This window comes from Silene latifolia, chromosome Y (genome assembly GCF_048544455.1).
Source record: "Silene latifolia isolate original U9 population chromosome Y, ASM4854445v1, whole genome shotgun sequence".
In the NCBI taxonomy this organism is placed as follows: Eukaryota; Viridiplantae; Streptophyta; class Magnoliopsida; order Caryophyllales; family Caryophyllaceae; genus Silene; species Silene latifolia.
In genome coordinates this window covers 239,151,085-239,178,537 of record NC_133538.1, presented here as the reverse complement: position 1 = coordinate 239,178,537, position 27,453 = coordinate 239,151,085, and the positions used below count along the sequence as shown (strand labels likewise).

Genomic DNA, 27,453 nt, shown 5'->3' with positions numbered 1-27,453 from the left:
CTTACTCCCGATGATTCCGAATCCGATTCCGACAACGAGGTAAACCAACTTTTTGATAAGTGTCGGTTTCAAAATGATAAGCTTGAGGTAATGCAAAATGAGATTGAAGAAATTGCTCAAGAGAACTTTAATCTTAAAAATGAACTAAAGGCCACAGACAGCGTCACTGTCACCTCTGAGGCTTATGATGGAGTTAAAAGAGTCAACAAGTTAAACAAACATTTGACTAAAGAACTAGAGCGTCTTAGAATGACCCACACGGACGTCTCTGACCTTGAAAATGTCAACACTACCTTGGTAATGCAAGTTTCCTCACTAACCAAGGAACGTGATGATCTTTTGAAGGACAAAGATGCTCTCGAAAATGAAGTCTATTACATCGTGGTTGAGATTGTAGACCTAAGAGAAACAGTGTCTGGGACTGTTGCTTCTGACAAACATTTAGACAAATCCAATGAGAAAATTAAATGTTTAGTCAATGAAAACAAGTGTCTAAAAGGTGAGGTAGTTAGTCTTAAGAAAGATATAGAAGTTCTTCATGAGAGGCTTACTTTTCTTCAAAAAGGTATGCCCGAATATAGCACTTCTAGATCTACTCCTCATCATAGATCCGATGAATTCGTTGATCTAAACAAACGTCTTGATTAGATGACGTCTAAATATGAAGAGTCCAAAGAAAGAATCATGTATCTCGTGTCTAAACTCAACAACCACACCCATGACTTCATAGTTGAGAAAAGGTTGTCTTTAGAAAGTGTAAACAATGATGAACTCAAGAGGGAAAAACAAAAGAATTTGCATCTCCTCTCAAGAGTCAATGACTTGACCAATGAACTTGTAAAATCCAAAGACATCACCGAGAAATGGGAAGGAAGTCAAACCATGTTAAACTTTCTCACAAGTCAAACCGAGAGATGTAACAAAGTTGCTGGTTTGGGCTTCAAATGGAACGGTCAGATTGACTGTTGCATCCAGAGGCCTAAAACTGATTTTAGAAAAAGGAAATACGTGGGTCTTCCCAAGTACATTATTTGCAACTATTGTGGAAAGAATGGTCATATTTTCAATGGTTGTAGAAAAAGATTTGAGGACATTAACAAGAACATCAAAGTAATAAAGCAAATATGAATTAGGAAAGACACCGTAAGATATGTTGATCACAAAAGGGGACCCAAGTTTGTTTGGGTTCCTAAACTTAAAATCTAATCTTGTGTAGGGCTTGGTGAGAGGCAGCCGCAATTGGTACTTGGATAGCGGATGCTCTCGTCACATGGCGGGTGATAGAAGCCAATTCTTCTCACTTAAAGAATACAATGGTGGCACGGTAAGGTTTGGTGACAACAAGAAAGGTGAAGTAATTGGTATTGGAAAAGTTGGTAAGTCACCATTACTTTGTGTCGACAACGTGCGGCTTATCAAAGGTTTGAAACATTATCTCCTTAGTATTTCTCAACTTTGTGATAAGGGTAATATTGTAGAATTTAGTGCTAATGTGTGTCGAATAATTGATGCCACTACTAATGAACTAATACTCGAAGGAAGACGTGTACTTAACTAATTTGAAAACTCTATCCGGTCATACCATGTCTTGCATGAGTGTCATGAACAATGATCCTTGGTTATGGCATAAAAGGTTTGGTCATGTTAGTACTAAAACTCTTAATACCCTTAAAAGACTCGACTTAGTTGAAGGTATTCCCAACATGAAGTTTGATTTTGATAAAGTATGTGATGAATGTGCTAAAGGCAAACATGTTAGAAGTTCCTTTAAATCCAAAAGAATTGTGAGTACATCTCAACCTTTACAACTTCTACATATCAACTTGTGTGGACCAATGAGAACTAGAAGTAGAGGTGCTAGTCGTTATGTGTGTGCCATTGTTGATGATTACTCTAGGTTTGTTTGGGCACTCTTCTTAAGCTCTAAGGATGAGGCATTTGATGAGTTTCTAATTTGGTTAAGAAAGATTCAAAACAAACTTGATTTAAAACTTGTTTCAATAAGAACCGATCATGGAACCGAATTCGAAAACTCATCATTTGGTGCTTATTGTGATGACAATGGTGTAGACCATAACTTCTCGGCTCCTAGAACCCCACAACAAAATGGTGTGGTTGAAAAGATGAATAGGACCCTTGAAGGTATGGCTAGAACAATGTTATTATGTAGTAAGTTGCCTAAGAACTTTTGGGCCGAAGCGGTAAGTACCGCTTGCTACATTCATAATCGTGTCATGATAAGGAGTATATTGAATAAAACTCCCTATGAATTGCTACGTGGAAGAAAACCCAATATTTCATATTTTAGATGTTTTGGAAGCAAATATTTTGTTCATAACAATGGTAAAAACAACTTGGGTAAGTTCGATCCACGTAGTGATGAAGGAGTATTTATTGGCTACTCCGATCATAGCAAGGCCTATAAAGTTTACAATAAACAAACCATGTTAATTGAAGAAAGCATCCATGTCATTTTTGATGAATCTAGTGTGCTTGGACAGGTACAATACGTGGAAGATGATGATGATGATGACGATGAGTTTGAGATTGGTCATGTTCGAAAGGACTTCGTGTTCGAGGATGAAGAAGCTCCCAACGCTGACTCGCAATGCAGACACGGGACTCACCTTCAAAGGAAATCAGCGAGTTAGGGGAACACGTAGCACACTGCCATCTTGTTTCTTCTCTGGATGCAACAGACCCAACGACTGTTGCCTCTACCTCCAGAACAGAATCAACCCAAAACAGTGATGATGAAGATCACTCCAAGCAAAAAGAAACAGTCACTATGACTGATGCTGTTGAGGGGGAACAAGAAACCGTTGTTCCAAAGAAGTGGAAACATCAAAGCTCTCATCCACTCTCCAATCTCACAAGCGAACTCAACTCGGGAATTCGAACAAGATCATCCCTCAACAATCTCGCTCATCTCAACGAATATTGTGCCCACAATGCCTTTCTTTCTCAAATTGAACCCTCAAATATAACAGTCACTTTGACTAATGCAGACTGGTTGCTTGCTATGCAAGAAGAACTCAATCAATTAAAAAGAAACGAGGTATGGCACTTAGTCCCTAGACCGCCTAATCGTACCGTCATTGGTACTAGGTGGGTCTTTCGCAATAAGCTTGATGACTCAGGAGAAATTGTAAGGAACAAGGCTAGGCTAGTGGTGCAAGGTTATAACCAATAAGAGGGTATTGACTACGATGAAACCTATGCACCGGTAGCTAGACTTGAGGCCATACGATTACTTATAGCTTTTGCGGCTAACAAAGGCATTAAACTCTTCCAAATGGATATTAAAACCGCTTTCTTAAATGGATATTTGGAAGAAGATGTCTTTGTAGAGCAACCACCGGGTTTTGAGAACAATGATTTGCCTAACCATGTTTTCAAATTAGACAAAGCTCTTTATGGTTTAAAACAGGCACCTAGGTGTTGGTATGATAGATTGTCTAAATTTCTTATTGAAAATGGTTTTAAAAGAGGCTCCGTTGACAAAACATTGTTCTTAAAGTCACAGTCAGACGAACTGTTGGTTGTACAAGTATATGTTGATGACATTATATTTGGTGCAACAAATGAACTCCTTTACTTATATTTTTCGGAACTAATGAAATCGGATTTTGAAATGAGCATGATGGGTGAGCTAGGATTTTTCCCTGGGCTCCAAATTAAACAATCAAAGGATGGAATCATGATTCATCAACAAAAGTACATTAAGGAAATGCTTAAGAAATTTGGGATGACAAATGGTAGGTCACACGATACACCTATGGTAGCCGGGTCCAAATTGGACAAAGATGAAATCGGTAAGAATGTTAGTGAAAAGGTGTATAGATGTAATACCCCACGGTAATTGAAGAGGTCCAGTGATAGGCTTAAATGACTAGTGCTTAAAGGGATTGGAAGTACTACTCATATCAACAAAGTGCACTTTCTTTTATTGTCATCCATGCGAAAGAACTCCAAAGTTAAGCGTGCTTGACTGGGAGTAGTCTTAGGATAGGTGACCTCCTGGGAATATTTCCGGGATGCACATGAGTGAGGACAAAATGCGCTGTAAAGGACCCGTGTTGATCTGTGGGCCATGTACACAGCCTGGTGAGCTATCATAAGTAACCGCTCCCGACCCGGTTTGGGCCGGGGTGTTACAAGTGGTATCAGAGCAATCCTGCGACCGTGTGGTGATCGGAGGCAGTTGTTATACGCTCCTGGAGGCAGTGGTTATACGCTCCATTGTGATCACACACCTAGCGGGGGAGGATTCTGGGTTAGCGGTTATGCTCCCAGGCGCAACGAGGACGTTGCGTTCTTCAAGTGGGGGTGACTGTAATACCCCACGGTAATTGAAGAGGTCCAGTGATAGGCTTAAATGACTAGTGCTTAAAGTGCACTTTCTTTTATGGTCATCCATGCGAAAGAACTCCAAAGTTAAGCGTGCTTGACGGGGAGTAGTCTTAGGATGGGTGACCTCCTGGGAAGGTTTCCGGGATGCACATGAGTGAGGACAAAATGCGCTGTAAAGGACCCGTGTTGATTTGTGGGCCATGTACACAGCTGGTTTGGGCCGGGGTGTTACAATAGAGGTATGATAGGTTCACTTCTCTACTTGACCGCAAGTCGTCCCGACATTCTCTTTAGCGTTTGTTTATGTGCTAGGTTCCAAGCAAATCCGAATGAATCCCATTTTAAAGCCTTTAAACGAATTCTTCGGTATTTGATTGGAACACAAAATCTCTACTTATGGTATCCCTTACATTGTCCTTTTGATCTCATAGGATTTTCGGATGCGGACTATGCGGGGTGCACGGTTGATAGAAAGAGCACCTCCAGAATTGCAACATTCTTGGGTCCTTGTTTGATTTCTTGGGGCTCAAATAAACAAAACACGGTAGCTATTTCAATGGCCGAAAGCGAGTATGTTAGTGCCGCACATTGTTGTTCTCAATTACTTTGGGTAAGATAACAACTCTTGGATTTTGGTATTATTTTTGACTCCGTTCCCATAATGTGTGATAATACGAGTGCAATAAATATTTCCAAAAATCCTATTCAACACTCTAAAACCAAACACATTGATATTCGTCATCATTTCATTCGTGATCATGTAGAGAAAGGACATGTTAGACTTATCTTTTGCAAAACCAAAAATCAAATTGCCGACATTTTCACTAAGCCACTTGCAAGAGAACATTTTGAGAAATTTAGACTAGAAATTGGGTTAATTAATTGCTTGTGATTTTTAGTGTGAGTTTTGCTAATTTCCTTAATTGATTAAACTAAAATGGACATATGTTATTAAGTGTTCTAAGTGCATTCTCATTTTTAAACCAAAAGTTGACACCGTATTTGTGAGTCGATAATCACTCAACCTCATATCTAAATTTACGTTTATATTATGCTATCTTGCCTTTTATTTCGAGTGATTAATTTAATTAAATTGGGCCAACTACCCTTACTTCCCTCATTTAATGTTTGGGCCATTTTCTATCCCTAACCCCCCGTCCAAACTCCCTCAACCCACAAAACCTTCACCTTCACCTTCCACTCCCTCCATCTCACCTACCCATTTAACTCTCCTTTTACCCACCATGGTCAAAACGTCCTTCAATACCACAATACCCATCAAAACCGTGAAAATGACTACCCCATCCGTCACATCTGACCCACCACCTACCTCTCAAACCATGCCATCTCAAAAATATTCCTATGCCTTTCCTCGTCAACAAAACCCATCACCTACCCCTAACCCAGAACCCGTAAACCCTCATCCAACACCTCTTGCCACTATTCCACCAACCACAGTCCCATCTGACGACGTTCCAATCTCCACCATGGTTGGCCGTCGAACCCGAGGAGGTCGCAAAAAGAGTACAGCGGACCCCAGCTCCTCCATCGAAACTGTGAATGTGGATGTTGATGAAAGTGAAGAAACTCCGGTTAGTACAACTGAGAATCCGTCTATGTCTGCCGATCCCACTCTGACTCCGTCAAAGAAAATAAATAAAAGAAAGGATAAAGCTTCTTCATCGCAATTACCCCCTATTTTCGAAAGTGTCGAAAAAAGTGACATTGAAACCCCCACAATCAATCATCCTGTTGAACCGTCTCTTGAGCCTCCTTCCAAAAAATCAAAACCGTCAAAGAAAAAATTGGTATACCTCTCTCCTTCTGATTCCGTATCCCTGATTTCCAAATGGGATATGGCTAGTGTTTGGCAACAACTCGAAAACCTGGATCTCCCTACCTCCATCTACAAAAATTGTGAAAAATTGATGAATCCCAAAGCCATTCACTCCCCTCGAGTTTATCATCAGTCTTGGTACGAATCTCCTGCTTTTCATCCCGTCCGAGATATGATTGCTGCTCAAGGTTGGGAAAACCTTCTGGAAATTCGTGAACCTGTGTTTGTAAGTGAAGTGGTTCAGTTTTTCGCGACTGTGCATGTGGAAAAGTCCGGTGATTTCCTCACGGCTAAGGTAAATGGTAAACCCCTTAAACTCCTTCAATCTGATTTTTTCAATGCTCTCAAAATTCCACCCGGAGGTTATGACAATCTCCCAGCCGAGTCTTGGGTTCCCTTACCATATGCATCTCCTTTATCAGTCGCAAAAGTCGTGTTTCCCAAAGCTGTAACTTGTGGACCCGTGAGTAACACCACCATACCCCCTTCCCTTCGCCTTATTTTCAACATTATGTGTCGCTCCATTTACCCTTCGGGTGATCAGGGCAAATTATCCATAGCTCAACAATACCTTATCTATCACATAGCCACTCACAAAAAGGTCAATTTAATTGGGCTCATGTTCAAACGCTTTGCCCTCATCTCGGCTTAACTCCGAAAACCCTCAAAAAGTGTCCTTCATCTTCCCTATGGTATGTGGTTGTCGGTGGTGCTTAAGGCACAAGGAGTCCTTATTAGCTCGAGTGTAGGATCTTTGGATATGTGTGACACAATGACTGATGGGAAAATGGGAAAAATGTTGATTAAGGTTGAAAATGATGAACTTATTTAGGTGAAAATTAAAACGGATCCGGAGGGTGGGTCTACTAGGCATGTTGGTACGGGTAGTTTGAGTGAAGTGTTTCAAGCTAATGCGGATTTGAGTGCTTGGTTGAAGCAAGATGAGCTTCAAAAAGATGCGGCTATCTTGGCTCTTGCCTCCACCGTGGACTTAATTCGTGGAGAAGTGGATATCATTTCCACTCTTGTCTCAACCAAGGAGCACGGTGACAATGGTGTAGCTGACCCGTTGGATGAAGATCCCTTGGGTGACGAGTCGGATGGTGACCAAGCCTCTTCCACATAACCAAACCCCCCTTCCCATATTATCCTTGCTTTTGTCTCACCTTGTTACGCCCTTTTCAAACTTTTTTCACTCTTAATATTTTGCTTGGTGGTGTATGTTAAACTCCTTTTAGCCGTGGTGAACTATGGTTAGACTATGTTAAACCGTATGTTTGAGTTGACCTTGTTATCTTGTCACGTTTATATGTGTCTTTTTATGTTTTCTTATGTGTGTTTAATCTTGAATGCTTTTGACATCCATGCCCTTTTTGATGATGTCAAGAGGGGGAAAAGGTAAACTCATGCTCTTAATCTCTTTGCACATTGGTTAACTCATAACTAGGCCTAACCTTCACAACTTTTACTCTTGTTTTGGGGCAATGTAAACTTGTCATGTTAAGTATGATCTATGTTCTTGCTCTATAAGGTAATATAGTCCCTTCCCTCATATGATCTTGCTTATTTAAAAATCTTTAATTAAGGTGTTTGTTTACATTGCTTACATTCGTTTTAGGGCTTGTCATCATCAAAGGGGGAATTTGTTGGGTTCCTTTGATTGATGATAACATGCCCATTTGATGTGTGCTTTCTTAGTTTACCTTTTCAGAATCTATGGTTAAATCAAGCTTGGATTAAGAAGTGTTGAGTTGTTGATCATCCTATTGTATTGAGTCCTAGGCGTCATCTAATATACAAGTTAGAAAGTAAAGTATTTTAGTGTAATAGAAACAGTCAAGACCACTGTTACTTTCACAAGTAACAACAGCCTGGACTGTTGCCTCAATTCGTAACACTTGAACACTTTCTTATCTTTCAAAAGTCATTTACGTGTCTTACATTTTGAAAGATAACTTTCAGATTTTTAATTACAAGGATTTGACCTTTTAGAAAAAAGTCAATAATTATCATTTCAAATTATTTCCCCATTGTGCAAATTTGACCCTTTGGTCTTTCATAAAACAAGAAATGCTTTTTGCCATTTTTGTGAAAGCTTGTCATCATGTGATTTATTTTCCCTTAGTTGTTTTCTGAAATTGCATGATCTCTTTTGGATAATTTCAAACACTCTTTCTCTCTTTTGCCTTTTGAATAAGAACCTTCTTTGGTGCAAGTTTGGAAAGTTGTTGAGACTCATCACATGTGATGGTCTTTGACCCTCAAAACCCTAACAACTCCCTTGCTCATCCTCTCTATAAAAGGCGTGCCTCTTCCTCTCATTTCTTCAAGACTTTTCTGAGATTTAATCTAAGTTTGCAAATTGTTTTTCAAAACTTAAAAACCGAGTCATAACTTTGCAAAGCTTTTAAAAGTCTTTAAGTGTTACAATCATGGCTACTGTTACTTTAATATACTAGACTCTCTCACTTATGAATTGTTGATCTTGTAAAGTTGTCCACCTTAATTCTTTTTAAGAATAAGTTAGTGGAAGCTTGATCCTTATAACATTCTTAGTGTGTGTGTAGAGTTTAGGACGGAGTAGTCTTCAACTCTTTGGCAACCGGAGTAGGTTGCGAGTTGGCTTGTTCTAATAACGGAGTAGTTCTTGAACTTGTGTCACAACCGGAGTAGGTTGTTGTCTTTTTATTGTACGGGTTTTAGTAATCGGAGTAGATCACTAAAATAATTCAATAAAAAGTAGATTGGACGTAGGCACTTGAGTTCTTGCCGAACCAATTCAAAAATCTCGTGTTTGATCTTCTTTGTTTTATTCCGCTGCTCTTTATTTTGTTTGTTTTGTTTTGCATAACTTTCGAAGTAACAGTTCCTCATACTGTAACATTTGGTCTGCAGTCTGTACTCCATAAACTGAGACAAATAGCTACAGTCAAAACAGTTGTTACTTTCATACTTCAGCAAACACTCATTTTAATACTCGTTTAATCTTGCAATATTATTCGAAGTATACTCTCATCTCTTTCGTTCCTACAACTCACTTTAAATTGATAAAGTTGAAGTTAAATTTTTTAAATAGTACCTAATTCACCCCCTCCCCCTCTTAGGTACTTGAATCCATAAACTCAACACAAAGGAAGCTAGCGAACGCTGGAGCAAGAACTTCAAGATAATAGTGGTGCTTCAATGTCTTCAGGTTTGGTACTACACTCACCCTTGGAGGGTGATTCTACTCTCAATACCAAGGCAAAGATCAGCGCAACAACCTGGACATATGCTCTTAGAATCTCAGTGAAATGTAGAAGACATGATGATAAAACATCTTAATTACCCACCCCACTACCATACCATAAGTGATGACAACATAAGACACTGTTTAAGATGACCTATCACGAACATTGTGTTGAGAATCGTATTCAATGGTGGCTAACAAATGCAAATATTTTACGAGTCATTTTCTTTTATAACCTCGTATTTCAGTCATACTGTAACAAGTTAGTTTCTCCATTTAGAAATGGAAATAAATACTCCGTAGGAGACAACGGTAAAGAAGAGAAACGATGTGTATACCATGGATAAAGATGCACAAACAATGCTAAAACCTTTGCAGTTGAAGGGGGCATCTTCTGATAAAAACCAGGCTAAATGAAAAGGTAGCAGAGACAAATCAGTATTCATGTAAGATATTCAGGTTAAGAAAAATTGTACTCTATACAAATCTAACATGTCAATGGACTCATAACAAGTGGCGATAATAAGTTTGCTATCGATTGCACCCTTGCTACAAAACCTTGCGCTTTCCCCTGCAAAAGGTTGATCACAAACAACATAGTAAGACAATACTGCAACTAACAGAGGATGGAAAAGAAAACAACTCTACGCTTCAGATTAGCCAATACTGGAACTCGTAATTGATAATTAGTACTCCCTCCAATTTTTAATCAATGCCGTTTTATATTTTTGAGATAAGCTATCGACATTAGATGGAATCAAAAACATTTTAAAAAGATTACATCATTATGCTCATATAAATGAAATACTTTCTATGAAAGAACAATTCATTTATTTTTCACTTAAATATTGAAAGAGATGAAGTGTGAAAGTATGTGTTTCCATATATAATAGACATATACGAAGAAACAAAAACACTATTTCTGAAAGATTTTCAGAAGATGGCCTGTGCAATATGGTAAAAGAACTTCTTGTAGTAACTAGTAAGCTTTCACACACCTGATCAGTAGAGATTGATCCTTTTGAAATAATGGCGTAAGTCTGACAAACAATTTAAAGAAAAATTAAAGAAAACTACAAAAAAATTATAACTAGGCTAGTGTATAGACATCCAAGTACTTACAGAAGGTTTAACAAGAACGTATATGACTCCAAATGAAGCACTCGGGTACGGCACCTGAAATTTAGCCGAAATATTGTCAAGGTGAAGAAGGTTTTTCACATCAGTAATTGAGTGTCCAATGGCTATAACAATAATAATGCAAAGACTAGTTCAAGAAGAGAAGTGTGCCTACCCAGCGAGCCCAGGCAAACCCATAGAATAATGCCTGAAAGACAACCATAAAGTGAACAAAAAATTAGCTCAATGTGCCCTGAGCATGTATCAGCATACATAATGAGCTGAATGAGGAACTTACGTAAGCTATTGATGCGAGCAAGCCCATACTTAAGATCACCTTCTCTCCAACCAATGGGATAACTAGCGGGAGCAAAAATATCTGGCGGTAAACAAAACAAGAAGAAGAAAAATGGCTTAACATTACCTAATATAATTGTATGAAACCATCTACTGGAGGTAAACCAGTAAAAAAAACAAAAAATTTAGAAAGTAAAAGTTGAAGCAAGATTGGCATCATAGAACATGTCAAGACACAACGAAGAAACATACAAAAACCGAGGAAAGCTTTTGAAGTGTGATTAAAGCATATATTTTGTATGTTAAAAATATTTGTAATCCTGGTACCAAAATATAAGTTCTGGATTAGATTGTTATTACAGGAGGCCTTTTCCTACCCCTATTTCAAAGTCAATGTTCTATGTAAAAACAACATGGATTAACATACAATAAGACCAGGTCAAATACAGAGGAAACAATAAGGGAATGTAGTGACAGACTTACACCAAGCTTTTGACAACTGAAGTGAAATATGCATGAGCTTATCCCTATTTAAAGACATGGACATACTTGAGAAACAATGGAACCTGCTCCAACAACCATCAGTATCTCAGAAAACTGATTTTTATTAAAGCCAAAAGCTGCCTTCAAGTAGTACTGCAGCATCAGAATTCACAAACTTCTCAGTATGTTCACGCAGTTTAACATTATACCATCAAAGTCAGGAAATTAAAAATTTAAAAATGGCCTAATTCTGGTTTCTTATATCAAAACAATAAACATGTAAAACGACAATACAGATTATTGTTTTCTTTTCGTTCTTCATTTGCATTATCATAAAGTATCATTTTAAGGAAACATGTAAACTTTAGATAACATGAAACTGCAAGCATACTGCAATTTGAAAAGTACTCCCATCACCTACATCTATAGAGGAATAACTCTAGGCTATGAATTAGAATTAGTATTAATGAGATGTGGTAAAGTGTCCTTACAAAAGCAAGTTCAAAAATTATTATAGGGACATGGAAGATTAGTACTCTCTTATTAGTACTCTCTAGCTAATGTTCTCTCATTATGGAGTACACTTTATAATGGACACAGAATTTAGAAGGTGAATGTTACATGGTTGTGATTTTTAGGGTTATTTATTACCCAAAAAAGGAATCAGTGTGATCCATTACAACAGCTCAAAAAGGAAAACTTAATGAATTGATGTGTGGAGCAGTAAATAGTAATGCATGTGTCTTGGATGAATACAAGTATTTATCTTGATTATTCCCTCTCTCCCAACCAATAGTTTACATATTTCATTTTAGTTCGTTCCACACAATAGTTTACTAAGGCATGTTTTGAGTGGTGAAGACTCTGGAGAGTGAGTGTGAGGCTCCTTGTCCCATTTCCACGGGCTTACATAAAAAATCTATCTAAAACCAAAAGTAAACTGCCGTCTAGGACTGGAGGGGTAAGATTTCGAACATAGACTCACTAGAATGACTATCAGAACATGCTGAACATAGTAGATCAACATTTTCATACCAGTAAAACACTCGTAATGCCAGACATTCCCAAATCGTAAAAGAAGGAAACCAGAGAAATTCCCAAGAGTGTTGGACTGTTGAGCAAACAGAACGCTGATAGTCATCTGAATATCCAAAGTAAGGTACAAAGATTTTTAACAGAAAATAGGGAAAAGATATCAGAAATACCAATTATTTATAAGCAAGATATCCCAATGAGAAGACAGCATAAAGCCTAGTACAAACAAAAAGAAGAAAATTGGTTTGTGTGCAAGTTATTTGACCTGCTAATGACAACAGTACCAGCATATTTCATAGAGTTGTATCTCTCAGCAATAACTCCCTGAAGCTTGGATATTGGTGATAACTGCATTTGATTCCTCTGTTTTCTCTTGACAGTCTCAGGTAGAAAGAAATGCATATAAAACCGGGCAAAAGAACAAAAGAGCAATTGACACCTGAGAATATTTTAAAAGGAGTACCTTTCGTCATGAAAATCATTAAAAAAAAAATTCTGAAGGTGGAAAGATGAAGTTAAAACACGAGAAGAGACCTGTTATCCAACTAAATGCTGTAGCCCTTCTAGAATCCTCGACAACATCGGCCTACAGAGGCAAAAAAGGTGTTTCTATATATTTATACATGCAAGAATTTTGAAAGACCAGATATTTTAGGCATGAGGCATGACTTACAGCATTGGCAACGACAATGTAGAAAATACTCCCCTGGCTTATGATGTAGGACACTGTCCGGATCATATAATATGCATATACAAAATCTCTTGACTGATTAATGACAAGTAAGCCTGTATGAAATTTGAAACATATCTCAATTGATCTGTAGAACATTTATCAGTTCAAAAACTGACACATGAAATGTTTGAGACGGAGTAACAATTTAGTACTCCCTCTACAACATCAACAACATTATCTCAGTACCGCAAGGGCTCCCAAATCGCGAGATAAGGGAGTTGGATGTACGCAGTCTTATCCCAATGTTGTCCAACATGGAGAGGTTTTTTCCGAATGATCTATCGTGCAGATTGCATCAAATCACTATTTCACAATAAACAATAAAAAGATAGTGCAGTCACTTTAACAGTGAGTCATTTTGTTTTAGTCCACATAATCAAGAACCAAAAAATATTAGGCCTTTTGCGTATGGGAAAAGATGATATATTTTAGTACTCTCTTAATTCATTTAAATTCACTACATTATCCTTGGGCAGTGGAAGACACTTACCTGCATGTGCTTTGCCATTGTCACACATATATTAGATCGTAAAAAGACATCAATACCCTCCCAAAAATAAGTAGGTCCCACTATTCATTAATCTACTTCTAACACTCATGGTATTAAATCAAGGTCGTCACACAAAAAAGTGACCGCTTTGCTAAGATCATTACAACAGTGGATACCGCAACTATGACCAAAACCAGGAATAGAAGTATGCTCACACTCATCCACTTGGCATACCTTCTCACTTTAAAAAAAAATAAAAACTGCCATATATAAATGTAAAGAACCCAAAAGAATAGGTGAAGTAGCTCCGTAGCTCCTGGTATGTTATACTGCTTTTGGTTAATGAATGCATTGCTTTTCATGCATAATAAAGTTGGAATGACCTTTTTCATATTTTTCTTTCTGAGCAGATTAATATACGGAGTAACTTAATAAGACAGATAGGCAGAAATGCAGATTTAATCTAAAACATACTGAAGGGGAAAATGGTTGAAGAGACGGTGAGAAGTAACAATGGTTTTTGTCCATATTCATCAGCAAGCTGACCCAAAAGTGGAAGTACTACCATTTTAAAGATTCCAACAACCTACGTTTCAAAAACAAAATTTAAATTATGTATGGAATAGGCAACTATACAAAATACAAGTCCTACACCAAAACATGATTTAGACTAGGTAACATGAATCGTGTATAAAAGAATGGCAAAATAAAGAGAGGCCAGAAGACCCTATAAAAAAATTGAGGGAGCATGAAGCAATATTTAAAGAGAAAAACATCAACAATAGCTAGTAATAGCAGCAAGTTTAAAAAGGGTAATCGTATCCCACCTTCCGACCTTCCGTAGGGTAATGCAATAGCTTAATTACCTTTATTAATACTTTTGTCCCCTTACAGCTTTAATTTCTGTATGGAGAAATTAGGTCAACACCTGTCATAACCACGAGTAGTTTGCAAACTTGCACCACCTTGAGGAATGTGTTCACTACTTAGTTTTTCTTAAAAGTTAATAGTTTTTTTATATAAAAAATGGCGAGCTTAATCTATTTAGTACTCCTATAATTTAACTGTGTTACTCCAGTTGTTAACATTATTATCAAGGCTCTATGTTTTCAGTATTGCAACAATCGGGCCCTTACTCCCTCCCCTGCTCTGGACGGACACTTGATCATGAGGATATTGCTATATGTTTAAACTAAAATGTTGTTTTAGAATTTTCATTTAGTAATAGAAGTACATTAATAAATACAATAACTTTAAAATATAATAAATTTATATCAGTTCGATGACTCTATCATTACTCAATATAAGCTTAAATACATTGCCAAGTAATTATTTATTTTAAAATATGGGTCGGAGAGTGGATACTTCATTTCTCTCATATCGATGCATCTAATACTCAATAATCAAGATCGTTATTATCATTAGTAGCTACCATTGTGTGGGCTATCCATTTCCCTCCTCGGTCTATATAGTCCTACGTAATCTAGATTAGTAGCTATCTTTGCGTGAAAGCAACAAAATATTAGGAAAAATTATCCTAAGTAAAAAGAAAATACATATATTATCCTAACTAAAAGATTGAGGATCCAATGAGAACCACCTTCCGCGAGAACTTCAAGTTCAGAACTTTGGTGCCAAAGGTACAACAATATTATACTAAAGGTTCGGAAAGCAAAACTTTACTAAAGGTTCAGAAAGCATAACCTTTGTACCAAACCTTTGTTCCTTTGATACAAAGGGTACTCACGTGACAGACTCCACCGAGGGCCTGCTGACCATTTTAGCCTTTAATTTTATGAGATGGTTGAAATGAGTTCTCACGTTTATCATGGAAGGGTGGTTCTCATGGGATCTCACTCTATATAAACGTATCAATACTATATGTATAATCCAGAAACCAAAGGATTTCAATGCAATTAAATAAATCTATACAAATTAACTATAATATATAGCTTTAAGCGATAGCGCTCTGTGATAGACCTGACCAAGGGACTTTAATTTAAAATGTAAAATGATAACTTAGGTTGATATAATATTGTCTATTTGTTTCTATCACATGTTTGCACCTCAACGTTTAATCTTTGTTTAAAGGCCTTATTCATTGATTAAGTTTGTTAATTCGTTCTAAAAGTCAAGAGGTATGGAATGGGATTAGACTAAACATGTGTAGTAGGACGACCTAGTCATAAACGAGAGTTTCTCTAGGACCCGGTGTATGGTTGACACTAATATCGTAAGGTGGGTGTCTCTAAGTCTAAACAATTGACAGTGTTGTTATTACCGAGCTTAACATGAGCATATATTTACCTTTGCATGTGTGACTCGACTCCCCTAGACTCCTTTTATCATATTGTTTACAATTTTGTAATTATTAATCATCAAACCAACCAACAAATCAAACCAAACGAAATCGACCTTGATAAGAATCTCTCCATAGCATATCATAACGCAATTCCCGTCTCCTTGTGTTCGACCCCTATTACTACATTAATTTGTGTTTAGGGTAATTATCTTTGCATCGGTGTATGATAGCCTATCAAATTTTGGCGCCGTTGCCAGGGAGCACGGTTTTATTGCGTATTGATTTGTCGATTTTTATTTTGTTTTATTTTGTCTTGAGGAACACTTGTTCCTTGATACCGCTACTTATCATTTTCTAGAAATTATTGTCTTATGTCCAGGTCCTTTCGTAGTGGAGATTTGCTTTCACCGGATTCCGATCCCGAGAAAACCTTTAGGAGAAGACGGCGTTTTTGGAAAGAAGTGAAAGAAGCCGCTTCTCCCGTGCAAGTTGAAAGTGCAAGAAAGTCTTACTTAGACGATCTAGAAGCCATTTAAGAGGACGAGGTTTCAAGTTCATCATCTCCACCACCACCACCATCTTCAACCAAAAAGATGGTGAAACTTTCCGATCACTCAAAGCCCACCGTGGCCATGCTTCCGGCCGGTATCACAACTACTCAAATAACCGCGCCGGACTTCGAGATCAAACCGGCTTTCATTAGCCTTGTGGAGAGGAAGCAATTTGGGGGCAGTCCTTTGGAGGATCCCAGTTTGCATGTGCAAAATTTATGCGATTATTGCTCCATGATCCGTCAAACGGGCGTCACTCAAGCCCAAATAAGGCAAATAATTTTCCCTTTTTCTTTGAAGGACCAGGCCAAGCTTTGGATCAATAGCCTTGACCGCACCGCCATGGAAATCACCAATTGGGAGACATTGGCTCTTGCTTTCTATCAAAAGTTTTTTCCACCGGAGAAAACTCAAACTTTGAGGAGCCAAATCACCTGATTCCGTCAACAAGCTCTTGAGAGCTTATATGAGGCTTGGGAGAAGTACAATGAATTTCAAAGACAATGCCCACATCATGGGCTATATGATTGGTTTCTAGCTATAACATTCTACAATAGATGTTGTGCCGAGTCCCGAAGGATTCTTGATTCCGTCAACAATGGGCGGTTTGATCAAATTGACACCGATATTGCTCATGCCACGAACGAATCTATGGCGGTCCATGACGCACAATATGTCAATTCCCGAAGTGTGCCACTAAAAGGTAAAGAAGAATCCTCCGACAATATCGTCTTGTTAGCTCAAATTGCCTTACTCCAACAACAATTGGCGGAACAAGATGCTAGAGATTCCCTTCAACAACTCAATGCCGTGTCTTCTACAAGTCAAATCATTTTTTGTGATGGTTGCGAAGGTGAGGGTCATTACACCACTCATTGCCAAGCTACTATTAAAGAGGTAAATGCTTTTCAAGCTCTAAGACAAAGTTCTTATCCACCGGGTACATTTTCAAATACATATAACCCGAATTCAAGATTCCACCCGAATATGTCTTATAGAAGTAATAATGTGCTTAAAACCCCCCCCCCCCCCTCCTCCCCTCCCCCCCACACACACACAACAAAATGCCTATGTCCCTCAACAACAAAAGTATAATCCTCCACCAGGTTATCAAAACCAACAAAGGCCACCACAACAAAATTACCAACAAAATCAACCCCCACCACAAAATGGCCAACAAAATAACCAAGGAGGAGGTAAGCTTGAGGGCTTGATAGTACAAATACAAAAGGAATTGTTGGCTCAAATCCAAAAGAATGAGCAAACTCATAATGCCACAATCAAAATGTTGGAGCAACAAATGGCTCAACTAGCCTCATCTAGCTCTTCAAGGAAAACGGGTCAATTACCCCCTCAAGGTGAGCAACCACATGCTACCCTTAATGCTATCTCCCTAATAAGTGGTACGAAATATGATGGACCATCCATGCCCAAGGAAGATGAGGAGGTACTTGTTGAGTTGGAGATTTCTCCAAATGGTAAAGAAAGTGAGGATGTTCCAAAGAAGGTGGACGATCCACTTGTGGTTGAGAAAATCAAAGATGTGGAGGATTCTCCGCCAAATAAAGATGTTGAAACAAAGGTGCCGGAAAATTTCAAAGTGCCATTCCCTCATAGATTGGCAAAGAATCAAAAGAATTCTCAATTCGGTAAGTTCATGGAAGTTGTGAAGAATCTCCAGGTAACCATTACTTTTACCGAATTAATCACTCAAATTCCATTTAATACTAAGTTCATGAAAGACATTTTAACTAAGAAGAGGACTTTTGACGAAGTTGAAACAATAGCCCTCACCGCCGAGGTGAGTGCTCTTTTGCAAAATAAGTCCCGTCCTAAGTTAAAAGATCCCGATAGCTTTTCTATTCCATGCACAATTGGCACCTATCAAATTGATAAAGCTCTATGTGGTTTAGGTGCTAGTGTGACTGTAATATTTGTGCTAAGCTTAATATGGGAGTCTTAAAATGTACTAGTGTCACATTGCAAATGACGGATCGTTCTATAAAACGCCCTTTGGGAGTTTTGGAGGATGTTCCCATGAAGGTTGGTAAGTTTTTTTATCCCGGTTGATTTTATTGTTCTTGACATGGCCGAAGATGCCCAAATCCCAATCATTTTGGGAAGACCCTTTTTACATACCACGGGTGCGGTAATTGATGTCAAGAATGGTAAAATTACATTGGAAGTGGGTGACGATAAAGTCACATATAATTTGAATAGTGCCATAAAGAGTCCCATGATAAAAGAGTCTTGTTATTCTATTAACATTTTGGATGTTGTTGACATTGTTATAGAAGACTCTACACCTCGATCTTTATCTAAAGATCCCTTGGAGGCAATCTTGCTATTGGAATCTTTTGCAGGTGATGATGAGATTGGAAATGAGGGGATTGATGTTTTGGAGCACGAATTGGATGGAGAAGAGCTATTATTAGAGGAAAGCTCACACTTTATAGGTTTGGTTGCTACACCTCAAGATCTTGAGGAACAAAAACCCGAACTTAAGCCCCTCCCCTCCAATTTGAGGTATACTTTTCTAGATGATGAGGAAATGTGTCCGGTAATTTTTAGTGCTAAATTGAATGAGAGTCAATTGTCTAAATTGCTTGATGTCTTAAGGTCTCACAAGAAAGCCATTGGATATAAACTTGATGATTTAAAGGGCATAAGCCCCGAATTTTGCATGCATAGAATTAATCTTGAAGAAGATCATAAACCATGTGTCCAAGGTCAAAGACGACTAAATCCTAACATGCAAGAAGTAGTCAAAAAGGAAGTGCTTAAATTGTTGGATGCGGGAATTATTTATGCAATTTCCGATTCTAAATGGGTGAGTCCGGTCCAAGTGGTTCCTAAGAAAGGGGGAACCACCGTAGTAAAAATTGATAAAAATGAACTAATTCCATCTAGAATTATGATGGGTTGGAGAATGTGTATTGACTATAGGAGGCTAAATTTAGCCACCAAGAAAGACCACTATCCATTGCCTTTTATTGACCAAATATTGGAGCGGTTGGCATGTCACAAGTATTTTTGCTATCTAGATGGTTATTCCGGGTTCTTTCAACTACCCATTCACCCGGATGACCATGAGAAGACCACATTTACATGTCCCTATGGTACTTTTGCTTACCGTAGAATGCCTTTCAGTCTTTGTAATGCGCCCGCCACTTTCCAACGTTGCATGATAAGCATCTTTTCTGACTTTATCGAGTCTATCATGGAGGTGTTTATGGATGATTTTAGTGTCTATAGTTCTTCTTTTGATGCATGTTTGGCTAACTTGTCTAAAGTGTTGAAGCGTTGTGAAGAGGTTGACTTGGTGTTGAATTGGGAAAAGTGCCACTTCATTGTGAATGAAGGAGTGGGGCTTGGTCATATTTTCTCGGAAAGAAGAGTGTAAGGAGTTTCTTAGGCCATGCGGGTTTCTACCGCCGTTTTATTAAAGACTTTTCTAAGATTGCAAAACCCCTTATAGGGCTTCTTTTAAAAGATGCTCCCTTTGTGTTTACTAACAATTGTCTTGAGTCTTTTAATAGGATCTAGAAGGCTTTGATTTCCTCACCTATCATCCAATCACCGGATTGTAACTTGCCATTCGAGCTCATGTGTGATGCAAGTGACTATGCGGTAGGTGCCGTGCTAGGATAAAGAAAGGAAAAGCTTCTCCATGCTATATACTATGCTAGAAAAACCTTGGATGCGGTTCAAATCAACTATGCCACCACGGAGAAAGAGCTACTTGCCATTGTCTATGCCTTAGATAAATTCCGTTCTTACTTGATCAGTTTAAAAGTCATTGTTCATACCGATCATGCCGCACTAAAGCACCTCCTAGCCAAAAAAGAAGCTAAGCCAAGGTTGATAAGATGGATCTTGATCTTGCAAGAATTTGATCTTCAGATTAAAGACAAGAAGAGGGCCGAAAATGTTGTTGCCGACCACCTATCCCGTTTGAAGGTCAATGATGGAGGTATTGAGTTACCTATCGATGATTCCTTCGTTGATGATGTTTTGATGATGTTGGAGGCCAATACTCCTTGGTATGCCCACATAGCCAACTATCTAGTTGGAAGGGAGTTGCCACCTAACCTTTCATATCAACAAAGGAAGAAGCTCTTACATGATGCCAAGTTCTTCCTATGGGACGATCCAAATTTGTTCAAACATTGCTCTGTCGGTCTATTCTGGAGATGTATCCCACATTGGGATGTGAAAGGGGTGCTAGAAGGATGCCGTTCTTCTCCTTATGGTGGTCATCATGGACCATCTAAGACCGTTGCAAAGGTGTTGCAATCCGGCTTCTATTGGCCAACTATGTTCCAAGATGCTAAAAATATCGTGATGGCTTGCGATGCTTGCCAAAGGATGGGTTCTATATCAAGGAGGCATGAGGTTCCTCTAAATGGTATCTTGGAAGTTGAGGTATTCGATGTTTGGGGGATTGATTATCAAGGACCGTTTCCTTCATCAAAAGGGAATCAGTATATTTTGGTTGTCGTTGATTATGTCTCTAAATGGGTAGAGGCAATTGCTACTCCAACAAATGATGCCCGTGCCGTGATCAACTTATTCAAGAAGATTATATTTCCAAGGTTTGGTGTTCCAAGAGCGGTCATTAGTGGGATCGTGGTACTCATTTTGGTGAGAAACAACTTGATGCCTTATTGGAGAAATATGGAGTCTATCATAGAAGAGGCTTGGCTTACCATCCACAAAGTAGTGGCCAAGTGGAGGTTTCTAACCATGAGATCAAGTCAATACTTGAGAAAGTTGTTGCCAAGTCGTAAAAGGGTTGGAGTATGAAACTCGATGATACCTTTTGGGCCTACCGTACTGCATATACGACACCTATTGGTACCTCACCATATAGGTTGGTCTATGGAAAGGCATGTCATCTTCCCGTTGAGATGGAACAAAAAGCTTATTTGGCAGTTAAAGAGCTTAATATTGATCCAAAGTTGAGTGGAGAAAAGCGGTTGTCGCAACTAAATGAGCTTGATGAATTCCGCTTACAAGCTTATGAGAGCTCCTGTCTCTACAAGGAGAAAACAAAGAGATGGCATGACAAGAAGATATTGAACAAGGAATTTCAAATCGGTGATAAGGTGTTGCTATTCAACTCCCGTTACAAGCTATTTCCGGGAAAGTTACAATCACGGTGGTCCGGTACATATACCGTCACAAATGTCAACAAGTTCGGTTCCGTTGAAGTGATGACCACCAAGGGCGAAAAATTCAAAGCAAATGGCCATCGTTTGAAGATCTACCATGAGAATGTGATCGTTGGTGTGATAGAGGAAGTGACCGTTCAACCTCTACTGAAGAAAGCTTAAACCGACTCAAGCTTTTACGTCGTGCGGGACGTTAAACCAACGCTTCTTGGGAGGCAGCCCAAGCTTTTTAATTGCTTTTATTTATTTCTTGTTTTTAATTTTCCGCAATTTACTGTTTTTTGTAGATTAGAAATAAAATACTCGACTTGACGATGTTTTTTTTTTGTGATTTATAGGTGAAAATGAAGAAAAGGAGATTTAGAGGAAAAAATAGTACGCTTCCCCATGCAAGAACCCCGTCCGGGGACGTACTTTTCGAAAAACGGGACGGAATTAATAAAATAAGGAAGCAAAGGCAAAAAGGCGATGGACTGGTCAACCCCGATCGGGGTTGCCAGCCCTGATCGGGGACGTGATTCTCTACTTGGCTGGCAGCTTTTTAGACGGGTAAAAAAAAAAGAATTTTTTTTTATCATTCTTCCCAGCATACGATTGTACCATTCCTCTCCTATCTCCCTCAATTCTTCACTATTTTTCACTAAAATCACTAGGAAACATCTATTTCTTCATCTTTTTGCAAGATTCATTCATCCATTAACATCATCAAGTAAGTTTCTCTTCCTTTTCTCTTTAATTTCAATCAATTTCATCAAGTTTATGAAACCCTAACTCAAATTGGGGGAAATTGATTTCTTATTTGTGCTAGAAATTGATTATATAATGTTCTATTCATGTTTATAGTATGAACTAGTTCACTAATTCGTTCTATTATGTCTATTTGGATTGATTTTTGTTTGCCTTAAGATGAATTTTTGTCTTAAATTTCAGAAAAATGGCACCAAGAAGACCTCCTACCCAAGGTGCTTCTAAGAGGAGAAGGAACGATGCGAAATCCTCCCGGGCTGCAGAGGATGTGCAAATGGAAGAGGTCCTGGAATGGCAAGATCCGGATTTTCCCGGAGTGATATTCAATTGTAAAAAGCAATATGACAATTGGGTCATTCTAAGGAGCAAAGGTATGAAACCGACTAAATTCATTAACCATGTTTCTTTGAACAATATTGGAATTGATAACAATTTTAAGGCATTATTTAAGAACCTTGATATGAAACATTGTTATACAATGGATTATAAGACCTTTCCCGAACTCACCCTTGAGTTCTTCAGCTCTTTTGAGTTTCATAGGTCGAAGAAACCCGGTTTTTTACTTTTTGTGACTTTCCGATTGTTTAATGAGGACCATAGAATGGACCAAGCGGACTTCGCTAATATTTTCCAATTGCCCCATAAAGACATACCTACCGAATCACCAGACTCTTATGACCCGATTTTGACATGGAATGCCATTTCTCACTTCCCTTTTCAAAGTTGGGACCATTGCCCTCACCAATACATACACTACCCCGACATTCGGGTTTGGGAAAGGTTTATGGGATGGACCTTTTTTGGGATAAATGAGCCTCACTCGGTGAGGTGGAGATTTTGGGTGCCTTCTTAAATGTTAATGGTGAAGATAATTGGGGGATCAACATTCCCTACCACTTTGCGGTCCACTTGACCAAACAATGTAACCCAAAGAATAATTGTATTGTCTTAAGAGGTTTGGTTATAAAAATTGCTCACCACTTGTGTAGATTCAACCAAGAAAACACCAACTTGAGACCATTGCTTATGTCTAGGGAAAAAGGGGTTGGGCTAGATTATGAGTATTTTCTTTCTTGCAATTGATTTAGGGATGCTCACCCTAACATGGTTTAGAAAATCGGTAGGCAAGACTCCATTAGTCTACCCGAAGAGAAGAAATAAATTAGGGCCTTAGTTTACACTAAGCCCTATCATGGGAGTGCCCCTTTTACTAGACCTACTTACCACTTGCCTCTTCGAGGTGAGACACGTACCACCATTGAGCGGCGTGAGGGAGGTCAACCCTCTCAAGCACGCCATTCCACCTCCAGTATTCATTCATTTTCTAGTCTAGAAATGATGGATATGATGCGGGACATAAGCTTAGGCTTGCATTACATCCCATATATTGATCATTTTACTAGGCAAGGAGTAATCCAACCCGCGGGGCCACACCCTTCATTTTATACTTATCCCCCGGGTGGATTTCCTCCTCCTTCTCCCCCTCCTAACAATGATGCATGTACTTTTACTACATATGCTCCTGGTCCGGATTTTTGTGGTTCAGATTATGGTGTTGAGGCATTACATGAAGGATATGGAGGGTGTGGTGGCTATAGTGGTTATAGTAGCTATGGTGATGGTCTTGGTAGTGGCCAAAACATTGTTGAGTATGTCACTCCTCTCCAAGAGGATGACTCTAGTGAAAGTGGTCAACATGGTGAAGCATCCGGAAGTGGAAGTAGTAAGAAAAAGAAAGGAAGGAAGGGTTTCAACTTTTGGCCTTTTTCTTTGATGGATGATTAAGAAGTCCCCCTTATACATACTTGCTTGGGGGCAGGTGATACGTGCATTTTATATAGTCTTTTTAGCCTACTTTTGCACGTATTTCCATGTACTTTTGTACCTTTTTATATTGCATTATGCCCCAAAATGGCTACTTTGGTTCGTTTGGTCTGTTTTATAGGAATGAACCTAAAAGTAGTGGAATCGTACCCCTTTCGTCCAGTTTTTCATGCATTTTGAGGAGACGGGAACTTTAGAGCGAGATACTGCATTAGGATGCGTGAAGGAATGGTCAATGAAGCAGTCGGCAACGAGTTGAAGCTGTTTTGAAGGAAGAACGCTCGATCGAAGGCTTTTCTTGGTCGATCGAGTGGTTTCACATGCTGCGGAGGTCGATTGAGTACTTTATTGTACTCGATCGAAATGCTGGAAATCAAGTTTACTCGATCGAGTAATATTTCTTCTCGATCGAGTGGTTTACTTGATGAAGTCCTCGATCGAGTTGTCTCAAACCACTCGATCGAGAGGTTTTGACTCTTAACGGGCTTTAATTAGTCCGTGTTGCTTATTTAGTTAATGGACTTAGTTTTTCTATTTATGCTTTCAATAATTAGGTTTTAATTACGTTTTTACACTGTTGAATACTTGGTGTTACGCCACTTCTCTTCTCTTAATCTTTCCCTAAAACTTTTCACTGTAACTTGGCTTTTGGGATTATTTTGCTCGGATCTTGTGTTCTTTACGTCGGAATTCTTGCTATTGTAATCTTTTCCTCCCTTTTAATCTTAATCTTTCATTTATTACTTTAATCTCTTGTTTTTCTTGTCATTAATTTCTGCCCTAATTTTATTTATGCGATTTTATTATTATTATTTCATCATGTTTATTATTAGTTATTTCATTATTATTAATCTTGACAACATTAATAGTATGAGTAGCTAATTTCATTCATGTTGGGATTAGGGGATCTATGGTAGAAATGTGACGATATAGCGAATAGTCTAGATGACTTATTTGTGAGAATTTGTACCCGTGGCAATTTAGTTATAATACCAACTTAGTTGAGTGCAGGCTTTTAAGTTACCCTTTAATCTGGTTAAATTGATTCCTGGATCGGAAGATTGGACTAAATAGACCTTCTATGAACACTAGACTACCCTAATGAGGACGGAAGTTAAGTTAGTGGAAATCTAGGATAGAAAGTGAACCGGAAGGACCTTTCAACATCCGTCTCACAGTAAATTATCTAGACTATTTGCAGTTGAGTCATTAGACTACCGTAGTGAACTGAAGTCCCGTCATGTTCTCTTTATTGATCACTCTTATTACATTTTCTGCCTTTTTATTGCTCTTTCTTTACTACTCTTTCCTTTAAGCCTTATTAGTTTAGAAAACCAAAATTCAAACCCCCATTTGTCACCAAATAGATAAACCTTTAACAGATATCTTGCCTCCCTGTGGAGATCGACCCGACTTACCTAACTATATTAGTTAGTGCCAGTTGGTTATTTTTGGTAGGTATACGACTAGCTTGTCAAATTTTAGCGCCGTTGCCGGGGAGGCAATAGCCCTATCTGTTCTTGTTTTCGTTTATTTTTATCCGTCTTAGGGAATTTTTATTCCTTGAGACAGTTCTCATTTATCTTTTTCAGTGTTGTGTATGCCCAGGTCGAACAGATCGGAGTTAGTTTTAGCTGATTCTGCGCCGGAGAGATTGTTTAGGCATAGACTCCGTCTACAAATAGAACTTCGAAAGGATGACTTGAGTACTTTAGAGCCCGAGATACAGCATTTTCTATTTGCATAAGATCAATCTTTAGTAGAAGATAATCTCATTTCTGCCGACCAACCAGTAAAGATGCCGAATATTGCAAGTCATTCGGAGCCTACAGCATCCTCTATTCCTAAAGGTTTTAATCTCCAGACTGAGGACGGCAACACCTTTGATATCCGTCCGTTCTACATTAATCTGGTGGAGAGAAACTTGTTTAGGGGTGTGGCGGGTGAAGACCCAAGGAAGCATATGGAGGTCTTTATTGATTACTTCTCTACTATTCCCGATACAAAGGGAGTAACTCAAGACAAGATTAAGGAGGTGCTCTTTCCTTTTTCTCTGACTGACTCATCCCGTGAGTGGTTGACCTATTTGGACCGTGCAGCTGGTGGTATCACCAACTGGGAAACTCTCGCACTTGCTTTCTATAAAAGATATTTCCCTCTACATGGCACTAATCAGCTGAGGGCAAAGATTACTAGTTTCAAGCAGGCACCTGATGAGACTTTCTATGAAGCTTGGTGTCGGTTCAAGAGGTTGGTGAGGTCTCTTCCTCACCATGGTTTTGATCCGTGGTTTCTATCCCATCAAATCTACAATAGGTTGTACGATGACCATAGAGCTATACTTGACGCCTCATCCAACGGAAGATTTCAAAAGAATACCGATGATGACAAGGGATAGGCCATTATCGAAGAGATGGCAACCCATTGTGTTGAATATGGGAACCCAAGGGATGGTATTCGAATAGTCCATTCAGTTGACAAGGTAGTTGTGGCTCAGCTGGAAGCCATGAATGCTAGGTTTGATAAATTTGAGCTGCAAAATGCTGGGGAGCCACAGACGGTTCATTTGTTGACTAGACAGGAAACTATCATTTGTGAGAGATGTGGAGAAGATGACGGCCATACTGCTATTGACTGTCTTACTGAGAAAGAACATGTCCTTGCTTTTCAACAATACAGGCAAGGAGGGGGTTCTTATTACAACAATCATGGGGCAGTCCATCCCAATTTGAGGTGGACAAGTCAAAATGTGCTAAATCCCACTCTTCCACCACAGCAGCAGCAACCATATATCTCTCTCCTCATAAGGTTCAACAAGGCTTTCAAAAGCCTCCTTCCTTTCCTCCTCCCAATCAAGGTGCATCATCTTCAGGTGGGGTAAGTGAGCTAGGTGAGCTTAAGTCGATGTTGCAGTCGTTGACAAAGCAATGGCAATTAAGTGACCAACAGAAATATGCATCCATCAAGTCACTTGAAACACAAGTCGCTCAGTTAGCCGCGAACCAGTCCACAAGGAAACAGGTCATTTACCGTCCCAAGCTAATAAGAATCCACATGAGACGGTGAATTTGATTAATTTGAGGAGCGGTCCTTCTTATGAAGGACCAAAATTATCTGATAACAGGAGTATATCAGACCCGAGGAAGGCTAACGATGCTGATGAACAATTTACTGTTGCTGAAAACGACCTGACCACGAAGAAGATACTCGATCGAGTGATTTCTGGGGGTCGATCGAGTGGAAATTTTACTGTTGTTGAAAACGACCTGCAGAAAGGAC

At 38.8% G+C, this 27,453-nt stretch overlaps 2 non-coding genes and 1 pseudogene across 2 annotated transcripts; all 3 read right to left on the bottom strand.

Annotated features, from left to right (window-relative positions):
- LOC141634344 (uncharacterized) overlaps nucleotides 1-14,159 on the bottom strand; it is a 54,441-nt pseudogene extending 40,282 nt beyond the window's left edge.
- Nucleotides 14,160-16,843: 2,684 nt separating this feature from the next.
- LOC141635122 (small nucleolar RNA R71) lies at nucleotides 16,844-16,950 on the bottom strand. Its single transcript, XR_012539827.1, has one exon. It is a non-coding gene; the product is annotated as a small nucleolar RNA R71 (small nucleolar RNA).
- Nucleotides 16,951-26,348: 9,398 nt separating this feature from the next.
- Nucleotides 26,349-26,454, bottom strand: LOC141635841 (small nucleolar RNA R71). Its single transcript, XR_012540499.1, has one exon. It is a non-coding gene; the product is annotated as a small nucleolar RNA R71 (small nucleolar RNA).
- Between the last annotated feature and the right edge of the window lie 999 nt (nucleotides 26,455-27,453).